This window comes from Odocoileus virginianus, chromosome 6 (genome assembly GCF_023699985.2).
Source record: "Odocoileus virginianus isolate 20LAN1187 ecotype Illinois chromosome 6, Ovbor_1.2, whole genome shotgun sequence".
NCBI classification, from domain to species: Eukaryota; Metazoa; Chordata; class Mammalia; order Artiodactyla; family Cervidae; genus Odocoileus; species Odocoileus virginianus.
The window spans coordinates 60,451,641-60,471,493 of NC_069679.1; the positions used below are offsets into that span (position 1 = coordinate 60,451,641).

Here is a 19,853-nt window from a genome sequence, read left to right on the forward strand (position 1 = left end):
AATGTTTCTGCATTCCCATACGAGTACATTGTTTGGCTTCTAAAGGAACCAGATTGTCGCGGACAGAGAAGCTTGACTGCTTCTGCTCCCTAATGGGCCGCGAGCATGGGTCTGAAGCCCCAGTCCTCTGAGCGGCAGAAGAGGAAATACTGGGTGGAGGGTGCCCACTCACGCATGCCCCTCCGCGCCTCTCGCCCACTGGGGCTGGGGTTGGATTTTGCAACCATTTCCAACACCGCTGCTGTACTTGGAGCAGCCCTGCTGGAAGCCGGCAGGGTGAGGCTTCCAGGCAGCCGGGGGGCCGCGAGGGGCGCCTTTAGGGCTGGGAACAAGGCTGTGGGAGCTTTTCTTACCTCAGGTTCACCCGCCACCCCCACCCATCACCCCGCGTGCAGGCCCGCGTCCCCGTTTCGCCGGCCCATCCCGGGTCCGGGGTAGGCTTCTCCGCCAGGTGTGCGCCGGGGCCCGGGAGCCTTTGCAGCGCAGCGTACTCGCAGCCCCGCCCGCGGGTCCGCGGTGCCCAGTCTGGGGGAGCCGGGCTAACCCCCGCCCCGCCGCCAGGAACCCCTCCCCGGGGCCACGCTCGAGCGCTGCGTCTGCGCTGGGGACGGCTCCGCCCAGTTCTGCAGCCAGGGGTCCGGCGTTCCGGCCAGACCAGAGGTCCGAACAGGAGAAGACTTCGGACTCCGCCGCTCTCTCGGGCTGTTCCCCGAAGTGATTCTGGGAGCCTAGAGGCATAGGGGCTTAAGGAAGGAAGGGACAGGGCCGGGGAGGGCGGGGGCGAGAAGGACGCGAGGGCAGGTCAACGGAGCTGGGATGGGGCGCAGCCCAGCGGCGGGCACGGCCGGAGGAGAGAGAGGGCGCTGTCTTCCTGGCAAAGGATCCTCGGCCTGGCCGGCAGGAACTGAAACGGGGGGGGAGGAAGAAAGAAAAGCACCGGAAAGGAAATCTGCCTAGTCGAGCCCGGGGCGGGGGAGGGAGGTGGTGAGGGACGCGCTGTGGGGAGGGCCAAGGGTGGCCGAGCGGATTCTCAGCCCACAGCCCAGCAATCGCTTCTCCTGCTGCGGCCTTGCTAGCGCCGCGTGGCCCCGAGCGAGACTCTTCTTTGGCCCTAAAGGGCCCCCCACAGTTGGCTTCCCTCCCTCGCTTTCTCCTTTGGAAAACTGGAGGCATCGGAATAAGGTATGCGACGCTTCACTGGCGATTGAGGTGCCGCGATGTAGCCAAGGCAAGCCAGGGCTGGGAGAGAACCCGGATCTCCTTTGCCTGACCGGAGCCGGCTTTTCAGTTTTTTGTTTTGTTTTGTTTTGTTTTCAATTTTCAGGAGCCCGCGGAGGAAAACCGCAACGCCAACCAGGCCTTCACGTCGAATCGCCGCAGCAAGTGGCCTCACCTGGTTTGGCTGCGTCTTGCCGAGGAACAATGAGGAGTTGGAAGGCCCTCTTATTTTCATCGACTGGCCTGGGTGCAGGAAAACCAAAGAGGTTTTGGCCCCTGGAAACCAAAGGGTCCCAAGGACAATTACTGTCAGCCATTCCCCCACTCAAACCCAGGAAACTTAATTTACACTACTTCAGGAGAAATTCCTATATCATCTACAAATGATGTGTTGTCTTTCCATGCTCATAACAAACCAGTCGAAGCAAAACAAAAGGATCTCAAACTTACTCATCTTCAGTCTTGAAAGGTCCCTCTGTGTTAATGGATGTAATCAAAGGCCTTCTAAGGTTGCTGATAGATACTAGAACGGAGCATCTCCTTACATGTCCGCCATCGGAGAGTCCCAAGCTCCAGTCCTTACGTGAATTTCCGGACTCTTCCTTAGCCCTTCCGGTAGAATCCAGGTGGCCCCATAGTTCTCCCTTTAGCAGAGAGCTATTTCCTAGGAGTAACTGGGTGGGCTGCAACCCGCCTGCCTCTTCACGTTGAGAAAAGCTTCTCTTGTGGGAAGGTCTGTTTCTATTCATCCGATTTTCTAATGTCTTTGATCAGCCTAAATATTTTCTTGGCAAACGGAAATTGACCATGCCATGAATATGATAACAACCTGCTTGGAAAGAAGCTATTTTGTTTCGTAGCGGCAAGCGGGGTGGGGGTGGGGGGGAGAGCCAGGGAAGGGAGTGGGGGTCGGGTAACTAGCTGGCTGGTAAGAATGCCTGAAATAGATTCCTGAACATACATCTTTTTGCAGTCTCTGAAGCAGCTTTTTGAAAGATAGTCAGATAAACACACACCTGGTCTCCTAAAAGTCTTTGATACACTTTATATTTAAAAAAACAGAACTTCAATGGACGCCTCTGGAGAATTTCCCTTTAAAACATAGATGAAAGGCAAGGTTAATACAATGTTCTCTTAATCCCTTTGGCTTGTGAGTCAAAATAAATATTTTCTTCTGCATGTGATTGTACATCCTGCCATTTGGCTGTGGCTATAAGCAAATCGACCGGTAATAAAAGTGTTTTGAGGTTGTGTATTAAATGCAGTCCTCTTGAAATCAAGGGTTGGGGGCAGGGAGGGGCCTTACTTCACAGGCAAGGGTTGGTGGGTTTCTGAAAAAGCTGCAAGAAAAAGACCTTTCACCTCTCATTAGTGATGCCATCAGTGCTCAGGCAGAGTGGAGCTGAGGTCATGTTACATATGGCACACAGTCTGCTCAGCACTTGAAACGTCAGCTTTGAAATTTTAGAGAGGGGAAAGGTCATCTTTAATAAGCTAAAGTCTGGGGCTCCCATTGCCCTCTTTGCAAACTGGGTGGGTGTCCATATGCTTCAAACCTTCTGCACAAGTTTTGTTGTTGTTTTTAGTTTGCAGTTTTAAGCTGATTTTTTGTTTCACATCTTCATTTAAGCTGTAATGTTTTCAGCTGTTAATATACCAAAAGGCCTTTCATTTTTATAGCAACTCTGTCATCTTTCCTTTTCTTCTCATGCAATCATAAAACTGTCTGTTCTGAGTGATAGCTTTTTAGAACTGAGCTTCCCAGAAGAAATGAAGTGTATCTGTCCATCTGCATACATGGATCCAGACATGTGGGCTATAGGGTTACCCTTCTGAGTGGGTAATTTAGACTTCACTTTTGTACACTACATAATTTACTGAACCTTCAAAACGTTAAAACTTCCATGTTATGTAAAAGCTCTAGTTTCTGAAAACTTCCTGGTACTACTAAAATGTTTCATGCCATTTACTGAAATTTCACATTTTATTTTTACCATGTAGGGGAAACTCTCAAATCAGAAGATATTGATTCTTCTGTAAGGTTTAAAGTTAAGGCTGACAGAAGCTACAGTGGTAGACACAGCCCTGAAAAAAAGAAGTGCTAATATCTTACTTCCTTGTTCAAAAAAATGTTAGGAACATTTGTGAATGTTTAATCCTCATATTTTTTCAAGAAGTGAAGTCAACCAAACCCAAGGCATGAAACTATACCCAGATCTCTTTGTAGCCACTGTTAATATGGATATAAATATTTTTCTTTCATGTCCCTCTGCAAGGAACTCCTCATTTGTCATTGACTCAATTCCAGAAACTTTTTTTCCTTATGGACCTACTATCCAAGAAGAGCAGCTTCAGCACACTATTTTGTGTATTCCTCATTTTTCTTCATGTCTATCAACCTATGTTGTCTGTTTATATCACCCCGATTTTGGTTAGTTTTTTTCTTTTTTTCTTTCAGCTTTTTTCTTCTACATCAAAGTTGCATATTTTGTCATTATAAGATAAACTTTATTAAATAAGACCACTGTGCATGTTCAGCTTCTACCAGTAGACTGAATGGTCTTTTAAAATTCCTTCGCCTACTTTGCAAATTGAAAACATTGAAACAGCCTCTTGAGTAAACTAGGGATTCCTTATTACTGAGAGATTTAATGATTATGATATGCAGATAGGTGTTGCTTTTGCTTTTGTCTCTAAAAATCCTTAATTCTGGATGAGCGAAACTTTGAAAGAGCAGTCTGTATGATGGCAACTGAAACTAAGAGTGGATAGAATAATTTCACAACCAAGTGTGACATCAAGTAAATAATTTATTTCTAATTAGTTTCCTACATTAGAGTTTACTGCTAAAAAGCTAGTAGACTTTGTGATACTTTAGCTAACCCAAAGCACTTGAGACTTTGAGGACCTAAATGGTTAAGTTCAATCAATCTAATCAATAGAAAGTTAAGATAAAGATGCACACTGTAGTCTCAGGGAGTGCATATGTGTTCGAGAGAGAGGTACTGTTGCTTTTTTTGTTTTTGACTAAATTTTAAAATTCCCGAAAATACTCCAGGAAAATTTAAGAGCAGGTTGTTTTACTCTGAAAAACAAGGAGTGAAATATTTCAAGAAGCAGATTCATCATCAACAGGTCAATAATTCATTAAAGGCCCCTAAAAAGAATGCTAATAATTTACACATTTTATAGGATCCTTCACTCAGGAGACTTAAACATTTTACAAGCCTGATCTCATTCATCTTCTCATAACTTTCTCAACTTCTCAGTATTATTATTGCAAAGGGTGATTATTCCTATTACAAAAATATGGCAGAGAGGCTGTACAAGTTGCCCATGGAAGTATAATTCAGAGGCAGTTTGGGGATAAGAGCTATGAATCCCAATAAAATAAAGAAGCAATACAGATATATTGTACAGCACAGAGAAATATAGCCATTATTTTGTAGTAACTTGAAATGGAGTATAATCTATAAAAACATTGAATCACTATGTTGTACACCTGAAACTAATTTAATATTGTAAATCAACTTTACATCAATCTTAAAGAGCTTTGAATCCTAGATCCTTTCCAATTTATCTAAGAAGCAATTTTCCATAAAGAGATCAGATTCAAAAGATTTCAATTTAGTGAGTCCTTGTAAAATTTTATCCTCCCTAAGTTAGACTCTATAATTCATGTTCAAGATTTGTGAGAAATTTCATAAATGTCTTTCAATCACTAAGAAAAAGAAAATGTAACATGAAGTGACATCAGTCTGCACAGGTCTGGTAGTTCTTCCATCCTGTTTGGAAATAAGTCATATTCTTAGTTGGTATAAATGTCATGTGGGAGGAGACATACAGATTACAGAACCATGAGGTAATTACTACAGCTTAACTGTCCTACAGAGAAGCTATTAAGTGTTCATAAACAGGGTTACAATAGGATACATATTCGATGAGAAGATTTAGCCTGTATTTTCAATGCTTACAATTCTTTCTTTGGCTTATTTAAGAGAAGAACTACTAGAAATTCCAGAACAGTAAGGATTTGGCTTGTCTAAAGCACAGTGTTTCATTAAGTTTAGTAGGCACGCAAAGGACCTGAAACACTTGTAAAAATTCAGTGGCCAACCCCCCCAGAATTTTGATTCCCTAGATTTACAGTGGGATCCTGAAATCTGCATTTTATGGCAGCAACTAATTTTAATGCAACTGGTTAGTGGGCTATTCTTTGAGAATAAACAATCACTCTGCCTGATGTAGGAACATAAAAAGGATATGTTCTATCAGCAGGAACAATATTTAAACTGCAAATTTTTACCTAATCAGAATTTACTTTGTATGATTTTGAAAGAGAATTTTTAGATTAGATTTTTTTATTGGGGAGGGGAGAATTCTGGGTTTCTGAAGGATTTCGTTGGCCTTAAGATGTTTCTTACTAGTAACTAGATAGAAAATAGTTTGTCCTCTTCAAGTGATTCCTTCCGCTAAATGAGTTAACAGGGAAGTGACATCAGACCAGGACAATGAGACAAAAGAAACATCTTTGAAGAAAATTCAGCACCAGCCATGAAAATTAAACAAATCTCATTGACCAAAGAACAGTATTGCCTCCTGAGTACACCTTAAAAACCAACAGGTTTTATGAACATCTCTCAGTGTGCACGATCCCATTAGAACAGTGTAACCCAGTTGAGCACCTCTTCCTCAAGATTTGCATGAAATGAAGATGCTCTGGAGTGTTGCTATAATATGACAAAAGGAATGGAAAATAAAATCTAAGAGGAAGTTAAAAGTGTTGTCTGCACTGCAAATAGTGGTCATTTGTTGCTTGCTTACAAATGTTTAAAAGTATTTTTACAGTAAAGAACACAATCACATAAATGGCAACTTCTTGCTTATGAGAGGGAGATTAAATACCCAAGAAAGTTAATAATCATATTTTATTATTCTCTCCCTTTAAAGATCATTTGAAAATGAGATCATGGAAACATAGATATCAGACTCTTTGCTGTTGGAAGACACCAAGAAGTCACTGGATAAACCTGTCACTCTAAGTAAAATCCCTGCAAAAAAAAAATCCCTTTGATGGGGCAACCCTCACCATTGTTTAAACACTTGAGTATTGGAGAACTCACTACCTCACATCTGTTTTGTATGTTTTAAGACTTAACAAAACAAGAAAGCTATGCCTGGTGGCATGAAATCCATGATACAAATGAGAGAAGCATCGAGAGGATCTTCTAATTACGTGTTGGTCAAGTAGAAAGTTAGAGTAAACTGTACTGGCTAAACTGCTTTCTCAAGTTTCCATTTTAGGCATTTCTACTGTTTGCCCACTGCCTAGTAGGCTGCTGGAGTTCACTATAGGAAAAGTAAATATTGTCATTTCAAATAAAGAACTGTTTATTATATAACAGAACAGAGGCTGTCTTCTATTTTTGAGATTCTGCTAAGTTAATTGGGGACAGTAGCCAAAGCAGCTGCCCAGGAGATGATGTTTTCCAACAGCTACAGTACTTAAAGCTGAGCTGGGTTCATGTTTGTCTACAGGGTGGCAATCACATTGTTCTCTTCCTTGGATGTTCTTTGGCTCCTATTGGGGCTGAGTAAATGGAGGCACCATTTGTACTACTTTACCAGCCCATTTGACTCCTGAAGTGAGGTTAAACCATACGGAGAGGCAGATCAAAGTCAGACCTGATGGCTCCCTACCATTAATGGGATTCAGCTCAGACTCTTCTCAATGAAGAGGAAAATGTTGACTTAACCCCTATTTCCATCTAAATCAGGGGTTCCAAAATTTTTATAGATTTGGGACTGGACTCAGTGTTTTTAATAACTTCTCCACATCCATTTTGTTGGAGGTTTGTCTGCTGCCCATGTTTTGAAACACTGGCTTAAATATATGACAGAGGAAGGAAATCTAGACTGAGTAGTGATTTAAGATAAAGCTTTGGTTAATGAAAGAATGTTTTTCAGAAATAACACTTTGCACTTCTACGATGCTCTGTGCTTTTCAGAGGACTGCTTCTTTTTGCCCCTCACTTGTAAGATGGATAAGGGCCAGTGATATTATTAACTCCATGTTACAAGTTAACTGAGGTGAAGCGTGTATTTAAGTGAGTGGATATGTGGTACATGGAGGTTAGGAGCATGACCTTTCCCATCTTTGTTTACCAAGTTCACAGTCTCATTTTTTGTAGGTCAAAACATATAGATGTACCTCAAGCTTTTTCATGGCTATAACATAGTTCATGGATTTTTTAAATTTGTGGAGCTATTCCTTTATTGATGGATGTGTCTTTTTGCCAAACTTTTCTTTTATGACAATCCTGTGACTATCTTTACACTTATATCTTTGAGTACTTGTGTGTATATTAAATTGCTAAAAGTGAAATCGCTGAGTCAAAGGGTAATGTATATTAAAATGTTCATGTATATTGCCAAATGGTCCTTCAAAATGTGTACCATTTTACACTTGCCTTGACAGTATGCAATAGACTAATTTTTCCCAATTGCCTAGCTATACTATTTAATCTTTGCCAATCTGATTGTGGAAGTGTGGCTAATTTAAATTTTTTACTTTTGCTATTATGAAAGTTTAGTATCTTTTTAAGAATTAATTACTTATTTATTTTTGGCTATGTTGAGTCTCCATTGCTGCTCGGGCTTTTCTCTAGTTGCAGCGAACTAAGCTACTCCCTAGTCTCAGCGTGTGGGCTTCTCACTTGCACTGGCTTCTCTTGATGCCCAGCATGGGCCCTAGGGCACACAGATTTCAGTAGCTGGGGCATATAAGCTCAATAGTTGGCACTTGGGCTTAGGTGCTCCATGGCATGTGGGATCATTTCAGAGCAGGGTTTGAAACAGTCCCCTGAGTTGGCAGGCAGATTCTTTACCACTGAACCACGAGGGAAGCTGAGTTTAGTGTCTTCTAAATCATGCCGGAATAGATATAATGAAAGAGGAAAGTGTACAAATTATAGCCCAATAACTTTTTACATTTGTATACATCTGAATAACTATCATCTAGATCAAGATATAAAATATTTCTATCACCTCAGAAAGTTCTCTCTCGCCACTTTACCCACCCACCCCAGCGGTAGTCACCCTTCTGACTTCAAGTGTCAACATCAATTCATTTTGCCTGTTCTTGAATTGAATATAAATGAAATCAAACAGTTTTATCACATCTTCCTTTGTTCAGAATAATATCTGTGGGAATCATCCGTGTTGTTATGTATAACAGTGGTGCATTTTTTAAATTATTGTTTGTATTCCACTATATACATACACAATAATAGGCTGATAATCCATCCTCCTGCTGTTGGACATTTGTGTTGTCTCTAGCTTTTTACTATAATGAGTAAAGCTGCTATGACCGTTCTTACCCATGTCCTTCATTGGGTATGTGTTCTCATTTCTCATGGTCATGTATCTGGAGAATTGCTGAGTCAAGGAGTAGCTGTTTATTTAGCTGAAAAAAGATACTGCTTAATGGTGTTCTAAAGTTACTCTCCCACTAGCAATTGTATGAGAGTTCCAACTGCTCCACATCTTTCCCAATACTTGGTACTTTTATTCTTTCAAATTTTAGACTTTCTGGTGGATGTATAATAGTATTTTGTGGCTTTAATTTTTGCATCTCTCTGACAAATAATTATATTGACCATCTTTTCAAGTACTTATTGACTATTTGAATAGTCTTGTTTGTATAATGCTTATTCAGATCTTTGCCCATTCTTGCAGTTGTTTGGGTTTTTTGGTCTTATTTGTATGAGTTTTTTATACATTCTGGACATAGCCCCTTTGTCAGATGGATGGATAGATAGATAATGAAAATGTTATCCTAGTATATGACTTGCCTCTTCATTCTCATACCAAAGTTCTTATATTGAACAAAAGTTCTTAATTTCAGTTAAATGCAACTATGTTTTTATTCTTTTATAGTTATTGTCTTTTGTATCATATTTAAGAAATCTTTGTCTATCCAAAGTCATGAAAATGTTATCCTATGTTTTCTTCTAGAAGAAATTTGTTATTTTAATTTGACATTTATACTTATGAGCTATCTTGAATTAGTTTTTATAGGTGGTGTAAAGTAGGAGTCAAGTCTGAGGTTTTATCCTGTATAGATACACAACAGTTCTAGCTTTGTATGTTGAGAAAGCCATACTTTTTCCCACAGAATTACATTTGTACCTCAGAGAGAAAGTATTCAATGTTTCACCATCAAACATGTAAGCTGCAATGTTTTGGTTTGGAGTTTTTTGTAGATCGTTTTTGTCATATTAATAAAGTTCCCTTCTATTTTAATAAATGAGAGTTTTTGTCCTGAGTGATCTTTTGAATCAAATGCATTTTCTGTATTTATTGAGATGAGTGAATAAGTGAAGTCGCTCAGTCATGTCCGACTCTTTGCAACCCCATGGACTGCAGCCTCCCCAGGCTCCTCCGTCCATGGGATTTTCCAGGCAAGAGTACTGGAGTGGGGTGCCATTTCCTTTGTTTTTTTTTCTTTTTTTCCCATTAGTGTGATGAATTATATCGATTATTTTATTTTATTTTTTGGTTGTACTATATGGCATGCAGGATCCCAGTTCCCGGCCGGAGATCAAACCTGTGGCCCCTAAGGTGGAGGCTAGGAGTCTTAACCATTGAAGAGTGCTGGGAAGTCCCCGTATTGATTATTTTAGAATGTTAAACCAACCTTGCATTCCTGGGATAAATCATTCTTGGTCATTGTGGATTATCTTTTTTTCTATCTTTGTATTAAATTTAATAATGTTTTATTTAGAATTTTTGAATCCATATGAAGAAAGGATTTTGGTTTAGGAATCATATTTAGGTTAACCTAATAAAACAAGTAATTAACTCTTCCCATTTTCTCTAACCTCTGAAAGGGTCTGAGAGAGATTACTATTATTTCTCCTTAAATATTTATAAAAATTTATGTTGAAAGTCCCCTGGGCCTGGATGATCTTTATGAAATTTTATCCATGTATTTGATTTATTAAACATATGTCAGAGTATTAGTATTTTTATTTCTTTTTATATCAGTTTTGGTAAATTGTATTTTTCAAAGAATTTGTCTGTTTTGTCAAGTTTATTGGCAAAGAGTTGTCATCATGTTCTCTTAATATCTATAGAATGTGTAGTGACATCACATTCTGAAACTCTTGATATTGGTCATTTGTGTCCTCTTTTATTGATTATTTTTTCTGGGAGACCATAGATTTTATTACTCTAAAGAAAAGATTGTCTGTGATGATTTCTTTATTGTATACTTTTTATTTCATTGATTGCAGTTGCATTCTTTATTATTTCTTTTCTTCTGCTTTATTTGTGTATAATTGGTTCTTCTTTTTCTATATTCATTAGATAAAAGTTTAGAGTACTGATTTTCAACTATTTTGCTTTTCTAATGTATTTATTAGAAGCCATTAATTTCCTTCTAGGAGCTGTTTTAGCTACAGCCCACAAGTTTTCATATGCTTTATTTTCATTATCCTTCAGTTCAAATATTTTCTAATTTCCCTTGTGATTTCCTCTTTGGTCCACAGGTGATTTAGAAGTATGTTTCTTAATTTTCATACACTTTGGGATCTCCTATTTATATTTCTGTGTTGATTTTAATGGTCAGAGAGTATACTCAGCATGATTTCAGTTCTTTGAAATTTGTTGGGTCTTGCTTTATAACCCAGCATATGGTCTATTTTTAGTGTGCATTTGAAAAGAATGAGTATTCTGCAGTTGTTGGGTATAGTGTTCTATATATATCAATTAGGTCAAGTTGCTTAATAGTGTTGTTTAAATATATCCTTATTGACTTTCTGGAGTTTTTTTTTTGTAGTTACTGGGAGATGTGTATTAAAACTTCTAATATGATTGTGACCTTTTTGATATCTCCTTTTATTTCACTTAATTTTTGCTTCAATATGTTAAAGCTCTGTTATGATGTCTACACATATTTAGATTTGTTGGGTCTACTGAACTGATCCTTTTATCATTATGAAATGTTTTTCCTTATGTCTAGTAACACTTGCCTGAAAGAACACTTTGTCTCTTAAACATAATTATACCAGGTTTCTTTTAATTAGTGTTTCCACGCTATATTTTTTTCCATCATTATACTTTCAAGTTATCTGTGTCTTTATGTTTAAAGTGTTTCTAATGAGCATAATATAGTAAATTATTTTCTTAAAACTATCTGACATCTATTGATATTTATTTTTAGTGAATTTGTTGATTTAACTGGGATTAAATTTATCTTTTTTCTGTTTGTTTTCTATTGGTTTCATCTTGTTTTTATTCCTCCTTCCTGTTTCCTTTTATAACAATTAAGATTTTATTTTCTCTACATTTAATTTTCATTATTCTCCTAGTACCTTTGCTTATAATTATAAAATTATATGTTTAAAATGTAAAGTCTTCCTGTTCAGGGACATTATATATTTATTCAGGTCATGTTAAGCCTATTGTGGGTTGAACAGGGGCCTCTCCAAATTCATGTCTATTCAGAACCCCAAAATGTTTTTGGAAATAGGGATTTTGCAGATGTAATTAAAGTAAGTATTGAGATGAGATCACGTTGTATTAAGGTGATTCATAAATCAAATGAGAGTCCTTATAAGAGATAGAAAGGACACACAGATATAGAAGACTATGTGAAGATATAGAAGACCATATGAAGACAGAGATAGAGATCACAATGATGCAGGCTAAGGGGGTGATAAATACCCCAGTAACAACCAGAAGCTAGGAGAGAAGGATGCTACAGTATCTTCCTCAGAGTCTCTGTAAAGGAACGGAACCTGATCAGTTTGTGGCAATTTATGACCGCAGCCACAGGACACTAATACAAAGCCTTTCAGATAAATTTTAGAGTTTATTTGCATAAGTCTTACAAAATTCTTATTAAATATATTCCTAGGCATTTCATAGCTTTTATTGCTATTATGGATTCTATACAGTTTTACATTTAAAAATGTAATGATTGTAGTATTATTTATTAAAATATTGATCTTATATATTAAAATATTTATGTACATTTAAATATGCACATTAAAATATTTATGTACATTTTATATATAATAATTTTTTAACCTTCTGATTACTACTAGGAACCTAAGAAAGCTGTTATCTTTTATCTGGTCTCTTTATAGAACACTAATATTTGTTGCAACTATTTTTTATTATTCTCATGGATTTCCTAGGTTAACTTAGAAAATGTCTCTTCCTTTCAAATATGTCTTATGTTGAACCATATGGTGGCTCAGCGTTAAAGAATTCACCTGAGATGCAGAAGATACAGAAGATGCCGCAGGGTTGATCCCTGGGTCGTGAAGATCCCTGGAGGAGGGCATAGCAACCCATACCAGTATTCTTGCCTTGGAGAATCCCATGGACAGAGGAGCCTGACAGGCCACAGTCCATAGGGTTGCAAAGAGTTGAATGTGACTGAGCATACAACACACCCATTATTCCCTTACAAGTTCTTAGTTTTATCTTCATTAACTCTTCCTGCTTTCCTTGGGCTTATTTGTTTTTATTTTTCTGGCTTCTTTTTTTTTTCTATTTTTTTTTTTTTTGGAACCCGATGACCAGAAACCCTGAGACTGTGTGAGGTGGTCTCCTTTAACCTCACGCTCCCGCCCCTAGACGGGCTCAGTCTCCCGGCTACGACCCACCCCAGGGGAGCTCCCTTTTGTGTCCCCTCCCCAGTTGGCAGGAGACAACACAAGCTTTTTCCCAGCTGTGAAGTGAAGTCACTCAGTCGTGTCCGACTCTTTGTGACCCATGGACTGTAGCCTACCAGGCTCCTCCGTCCATGGAATTTTCCAGGCAAGGGTACTGGAGTGGGTTGCCATTTCCTTCTCCAATTTTTCTGGCTTCTTGAGTTGAAATCTTGGCCATCTATTTTCAGTCTCTCTTGCAAAATATTACAATTATTGCTACTGACTTTCCTCTGAAACTTTATTTTATAGGTTTCCTACATAAAATTCTCCTTTTTAAAAGAATTTAAATAACAGACATAGTCATGCAAGTAAAACTTCAACCTCCAGTTTAGAAACGTTTAATCTGGGGATTTCCCAGCTGGTCCCAGAGTTTAAGACTCTGCACTCCCTATATTGAAGTGGGGGACAGGGAAGGGTTCCATCCCTGGTCAGGGAACTAGGTTCCACATACTGCAACTAAAGATCCTGCATGCGACAACTAAGACCCAGTGTAATCAAATAAATAAATAAAAATAAATATTAAGAAAAGAGAAATGTTTAAATTGACAAGAAAAATGTCTTTGCTCTCCATTCTTCAGCTCACAACTGTGAGTCCATGACTTGGAATTAACCACTTTGGATCATTTCTGGTTTTGGTCCTTCTTGTGGATATATCTAGAGCTCTGAATAGTATTCTGTATCTCTTTTATTTGGTTTATCAACTGTCAGGAATACTCCTGTCTTCAATGAAAGATTTGGAGTTTAGCCCACTTAACACTTCTCAGTTCCCTACTCTTTCATGCAATTTTGATTATTTTATAGCTTACTATATAGCTTACAAAAATATATTTAAACTTCTTTTTTCTTTATCCATCAACTATTTAGTAAAACTTGATTCTCTCCTAGGTAAGATGAGGAAATTAGTACGTCTACACTTCTCTTAACTTCATTGTCTCTGCCTCCCAGTTTCTTTTCATTTTGGTAAAATCATAGAATATATTGTTGCTTTTATTATTTTGAAGCAAAAAAGCTTTATTTTACCTTTGCTTATTCTTTCTCTAATGTTTTTTTCCTTATGTAAATCTAAGTTTCTGATCTATATAATTTTCCTTTTGTCTGAAGAACTTCCTTAGACATTTCTGAAAAAGCAGGTCTACTGACAACAAATTCTCTCTATCTTTGTTTGAGAAAGTCTTTATTTCTCATTCACTTTGTTTTTTTTTTTTTTTGACACATTGTCTTATTTTATTCAAATAGCAGTCTGTTCACACATGGTCCAAGAACACTTGAATAATAAAGCAAATATAATCACATGTTAAAAATTGGTCTTCAAACATCATAGCCAATTATGCCACGCTTGCCTATGATCTCGCCAACATAAAACCACATCCACACCTCAGTGGCCACCAAACCATTCAGTAGAGCTTCCTTAACAGTGAGCTGTTTGAAGCTACCGGTTTTAGCACTGTTGATAATTTTTTTCAAGCTCTGAATTGCTGTAGGGATCTCAGCAGGGGTTGGAGGAACCAGCTCAACCTTGGCATAGTACCAAAACGTGGCCAATCGAGGCTTCGAGTAAGTCACAGCAGCGTTGACCAGCGCCGGGGCCTTCTCCGCGAGGTTACTGACAAACTGGGCCATGGTACTAGGACGGAGAGCCCGTCGCCCCGACTGGCCGGCTGAATGTCACCCGCCCGGAAGGCTTCACTTTGTTTTTATCTGCAAAAAGTCTTATTGTTTGCATTTGGTCCAAGGCGTGGGAGACGGCTCCCAGGGGGTTAAAAAGCTGCCTAGTGGCTGCAGACAGGGGCTTCATGTAGAAGCCCTGACACCAGAGGGGCTCCTCAAAGTCCACTAGGCTCCAGAGGTTTCTAGTTGTGCTTCCAAGAGATATTCCCTTAATCCAACCTGAGGACCACCCAGCCTGTGGAGGTTGGTCTGGTGGTCACCCATCTTCTTGACGAGTTTCACCTGCTCCTCCAAGAAGTGACTCTCCAGGAAGGCACAGAGGTGGGGGTCTGCAGGGGCCATGCAGATCTAAAAGGGCATGGCTCGCGTTCTTCTCCATGAGAAGGGTGGCTTCCATAGCATCCTGGGTTTTACCCCACTCATCTTGAGATGGTTTCTGCATGTCCTGGAAGGGGACACAGTCCCAACACTGGTTTTGCATTTTCAAGAAACAGCTGGTCACCTTCGCCATTCTCCTAGGCCAACTGGCAGAAAAAATGGCCCGTGCCCTCCAGACCCACATTTTCTTGGTGAAAATAGAAGTCCAAAGAGAGGTAGGTGTAGGAGGCCTGCGGATGCATGTTGACCAGGAGGTTGATGATGGCCCTCATCTCTGTGAAATAATTCTGAAGAATCTCATATTTGATCGGTAATAAGGAGGTAAGCTCAGAAAATGGTGTTGGCTAGCCCTAGTGATTGAAGACAGCTGAGTGGCTGGTTCTGAAGACTGTGATTGGAAAGAAGTTTGGAGGGTGATGGGAGGCTGGAGCAAGGGGGGTCCTTGGGTCTGTTCCCTCCAAACACTGTTGAAGCAAGAGACCTGGGCCACCATCACCCTGCACACTGCCTCTCCTTCACTTTTGAATGATAATTTCTCAGGATGCAGAATTCTAGGTTAATGTTTCTTTCTCTTTAACACTTTAAATATTTCACTCCACCCTCCACTTACTTGCATAATTTTTGAGAAGAAATCAGATCTCAATTCTTATGTTTGTTCCTCTGTAGGTGTGGTATTATTCCCCCTCTGGCCTCATTCAAAATTTCTTTATCTTTGATTTTCTGTAGTTTGAATGTTGTATGTCTGTGTGTAATTTGGGGAGAACTGATCCTACTTATTGTTCTTTGAGTTTCCTGGATGTGTGATTTATTGTTTAATATTAATTTGAGGAAATTCTGTTTCTGGCATTCCCCAAAGGAATATCTTTGTTATACCTTCTGTAGTTGTCCATGGTTCTGTTCCTTTTTTTTTTTTTTTTTTAGTCTTTTTTCTTTTCAGTTTTGGAGGTTTTTATTGACATAATCTCATGCTTCTTCTTCAGCCATGTCCACTCTATGAATGAGCCCACCAAAGCCCACCAGAAGTTATCACATTCATTTCTGTTTTTGATGTCTAAAATTCATTTTGATTCTCTTTTAACATTTTCATCCTTCTTCTTGCCTATCTGTTCTTGCATGTTGTCTGCTTTATCCATCAGGGCTTTTAGCATGTTAATCATAATTGTTTGAACACTTGGACTGATAATTCCAACATCCCTGACATATCTGAGTTTGATTCTGATGCTGTTCCTTCTCTGCAAACTGTGTTGGTTGCCTTTTAGTTTGCCCTGTAACTTTTAATTGAAAGTTGGTCCTGATATCATGGATTAAAGTTACATTGTCTGATTTCCATTAGGATTCTCCTCCAGTAAATTGTGATTCTTTCTATCTGCCTGTCTGTCTCTCCAATTTTGAGGGCAGCAGTTTGCCCCATGACTTCAATTCTCTGAGGGGTTTAAGAAAAGTTGTTGATTTTCAGGCTTTTTGTTAGTTAGGATGGAGTGGTGATTTTAAAGCATCTTATATTTTTGACCAGAAACCAGAAATCCTTTCAACTTTGTAACTCATTTTGCATAGTTTATAATAACACTTATAACCTGAATTTTCCATAATTCATCTTCATCTAAAATCTATTATGAAATTCAAGTCCAATTAATAGCACTTAGAGTATTATAATTATGTAACTAGTATTTGTTACAGATCTGGGTGGGGTGATTGAATCCATAGAAAAGAAGTTGTAATTTTATGTTCCTAAACCTGTGCTACTCTGAGATTTTCCTATAACAAAGTGAAATGGATATTCCTTTCATACAGTTTATCCATTTCTCAAATGAATGCCTTGCCTTAGCTCACTGCATCTATGGACCACAATTTTCACAGAGTTTGTAATTGTCTCCCTTTTCTCTTGTTGAAAGAGAAAATATATTTCGTAATTATCCCAATTGTTATTTGTACTGTTTTTGGAATAGTTACTTTTAAACACACTATTTTATTGTCGCACTGCATAAATCTATACCCACTATTTCTTTCTATGGTCTTTGTGAGTTACTTTTGCTGTTTCTCAGATTCTGTGTCATCCTTTGTCATGGGATTCCTCTTTGGTGTTGCTGAAGTATATTTTGATACCTTTCAACTTTTTTCAGAAGAGATATATAAGAACTGTTCTAAGTCTTTGCATGTATGAAATGTCTTCACTTCACTTTCACACTTGGTTGATGGTGTGGCTGCATACAGAATTTTATGTTCAAAATATTTTTTCCTTAGTTATCTGAAAGCATTACTCCATTGCTTTCTTGCTTGCTTTTCTATTTTTCGTGGATAATATCTTTATTACATTATACATTATATTATTACTTTATTATTTTATACCTTATAAAGATATAAAACTACTGATTTTTCACTTGGAACCAGCTATCTTTATGTTCCAATACTGCTTTTATCTCTTCTTGGTGTCTCAACTAAGAATATCTGTCTTGATTTCACCTGGAAATCCGTTACAGATATTTGCATCTGCTAGATTCCCTTAGGTACAACTGACACTCTTGGTTGCTCAGTTGTAATTCCTTTGACATTTCACTTGGACTTCTACCTCTGGTGTATGCTGGGCTGTTCTCCATCTCAGGTGTAAGCAGTCCCTGGCCTGCTCCACCCCACCACTGGCCACTCCTCTGGCTAGAATGTTTAGTATCTCCCTTAGTTGCTCTGCTTTCCTCTGATGCTTTCTTGAATCCCATGTGTCAGTGGAATCCCTGAAATTTTTACTCGTTTTAGTAATGTTTTCCCTATTCACCTCCCAACCCAAAGACTTTGGTATGTTCTCTTTATATATGTTCTGAAGTTTCAGAATGAATCTTTTTTTTCCAAACTCATCCTCTTTCAATCTGAAGTTTTATATTTTATATCAACTCTGGGGTATGTTCTTCTATTATTTTTTAATTTTTTCCTCATTTCTCTGTTCCTAGAACATCTGTGTAGGACAGATACTTGTTTTTTCAGTTGTTCTACTTCTCTTGACATTTTTTCCCTCATGTTTTCTGTCTTTGGTCTTTTTACTCTATATTGCAGGAGACTTTTCTGATGTTTTCTTGCACTTCTTTGATTTATTTTTTATTTTGTTGATGTATTTTTAATTTCCATGAACTCTTCATTGTTTCCCAACTGCTCTTCTTTCATAGTAGTCTATTTTGGTTTAAAAGTGAATATATTCTCTTTTTGGACATTAATGAGAATTCCTTATAGCTTCTTCTGTTTTATGAATTATTTATATTTCCACTGTCAGGTCAGTTCTTTCAAAGTTTATTTCAGTTGTTCTCCAAGTGAACTTGAGGTGCAAAATTTCCTACCAAACCATGGTCTTTAACTCATTTATTTGTGGATCAAGGACAAATACAATTGATATAGGTGGCTTGAGGGGGTTTCCTTTCTTCTGCTCCAGAATTAGAGCTAGATTTTGTGTTTGTTGGTAGGAATGTGGATGATAGAATTTACTTTAGGCTGCTGGGGGGCAGGTGGTCAGGCTGGTCCTCTCCCCAAATGCCAAAGCAAATTCGGTCCTCTCTGGTATGCCAACCCCTATTTTGAATTACTATTGTATGAATATACCACATAAACTGACCACATTTCTTCACAGATGATGTTTTCAACTTGGCCTAGGGGCAAAATCCTTTGCTGCACAGAACGATGTGGCAGGGGACCAAAGATCCAGGAAAACAGGATTCCATGCTCTGGTTCCATCAGCCCTGGGCTTATGTGCCCATCCTTGGAGTTGGGGATGAGAATGTCTGCACTTGTAACCCCATGGATTGAGTAGAGAAGGTGTATTCAGAGGAGATTCAAATGCTTTTATCTGAAGATTAAGGCAAAAGCACTATTATAGGCAAGTGTGATTAACCCCCCTTTTGAGTGCATTTGATAAAATACTGTAAATGAATCATGGATGTTAGAAATGAGAAGCAGCATGAGATAGTAAGTCAGCCTAACATAAACAACACCATTGCTGGTCCTTGTGTTGATCTTTGTGGGGAAAACTAGAGAGAATGCTTAAGTATTTCCATCAACTTAACCTTGGTCCGCTTCTCATCAATCAGGAGTGGAGAGGAAGAGGCTCTGTAAATCACAAACATCATAGCAAATATGTCATAGACTCCAATGGAGACCAACTTCCAGTTTCTGATTCACTAAATATCTTTCCCTTGAAATGAGCATAGAGTAATCAGGGAAGGAAAATGTGACATGGTTAAGACTTGTGGACTCATACAAAGTGTTTGGGACCTTATTCACTCTATTTGCACTCCTCCGTTCATTTGTAGGGTTCTGATCCATTTCAAAGACTTTTCTGGGTAACGACTGGGAAGAAAGTTCTGCGAAATTGAAAACTTTTATATAGATCAAGATTTTCAGTATATCCCAAAACATAGTTAGATTTGATACAGAAAAATCTCAGCTACATCACAATGTTGATCACTTCCTTTCTTTTTAGCAGAATAACTGCCATTCTCAAACATAGATCAAGCATTTAGCCCTAATATATGTAGTAATCAAAATAGATGGTGATCAGCTTATCCAGTTTCCCATCTGTGCTTTGGCTATGATGTTTAATTTTCATTTCCTCCTTTCCATTGACATGGAAGGACGTGAGATAGCCCTTTACAGGGGATGTTTTTACTTCTTAATTCTTACATAAGAGCCAGAATTCCATTTGGAAAGAGAAATTACATTGGGTTTGATCAATACCCTCAAAGAATTAAGGGAAAAAATTACTTGTTATTTGACTTTAATGTGTACTTGATGCCCATGATTTGTGCTCTTCTGTTAATTGTAGCATCACTAGCAATTAGATTAGCAATTGTTAACATCTAAAATTGATTTTAATGCACAAGAATCAAT

The 19,853-nt window shown here is 38.5% G+C and overlaps 1 long non-coding RNA gene and 2 pseudogenes across 1 annotated transcript; 1 reads left to right on the plus strand and 2 right to left on the minus strand.

Annotated features, from left to right (window-relative positions):
- Positions 1 to 984: 984 nt before the first annotated feature.
- Positions 985 to 1,602, plus strand: LOC110137521 (uncharacterized). Its single transcript, XR_002313947.2, has 2 exons — positions 985 to 1,182; positions 1,325 to 1,602. It is a non-coding gene; the product is annotated as an uncharacterized lncRNA (long non-coding RNA).
- A 12,531-nt stretch (positions 1,603 to 14,133) lies between these two features.
- LOC139035515 (ATP synthase subunit g, mitochondrial pseudogene) lies at positions 14,134 to 14,619 on the minus strand (annotated as a pseudogene).
- A 158-nt stretch (positions 14,620 to 14,777) lies between these two features.
- On the minus strand, positions 14,778 to 16,138 carry LOC110137522 (ferritin light chain pseudogene; annotated as a pseudogene).
- Positions 16,139 to 19,853: the final 3,715 nt, after the last annotated feature.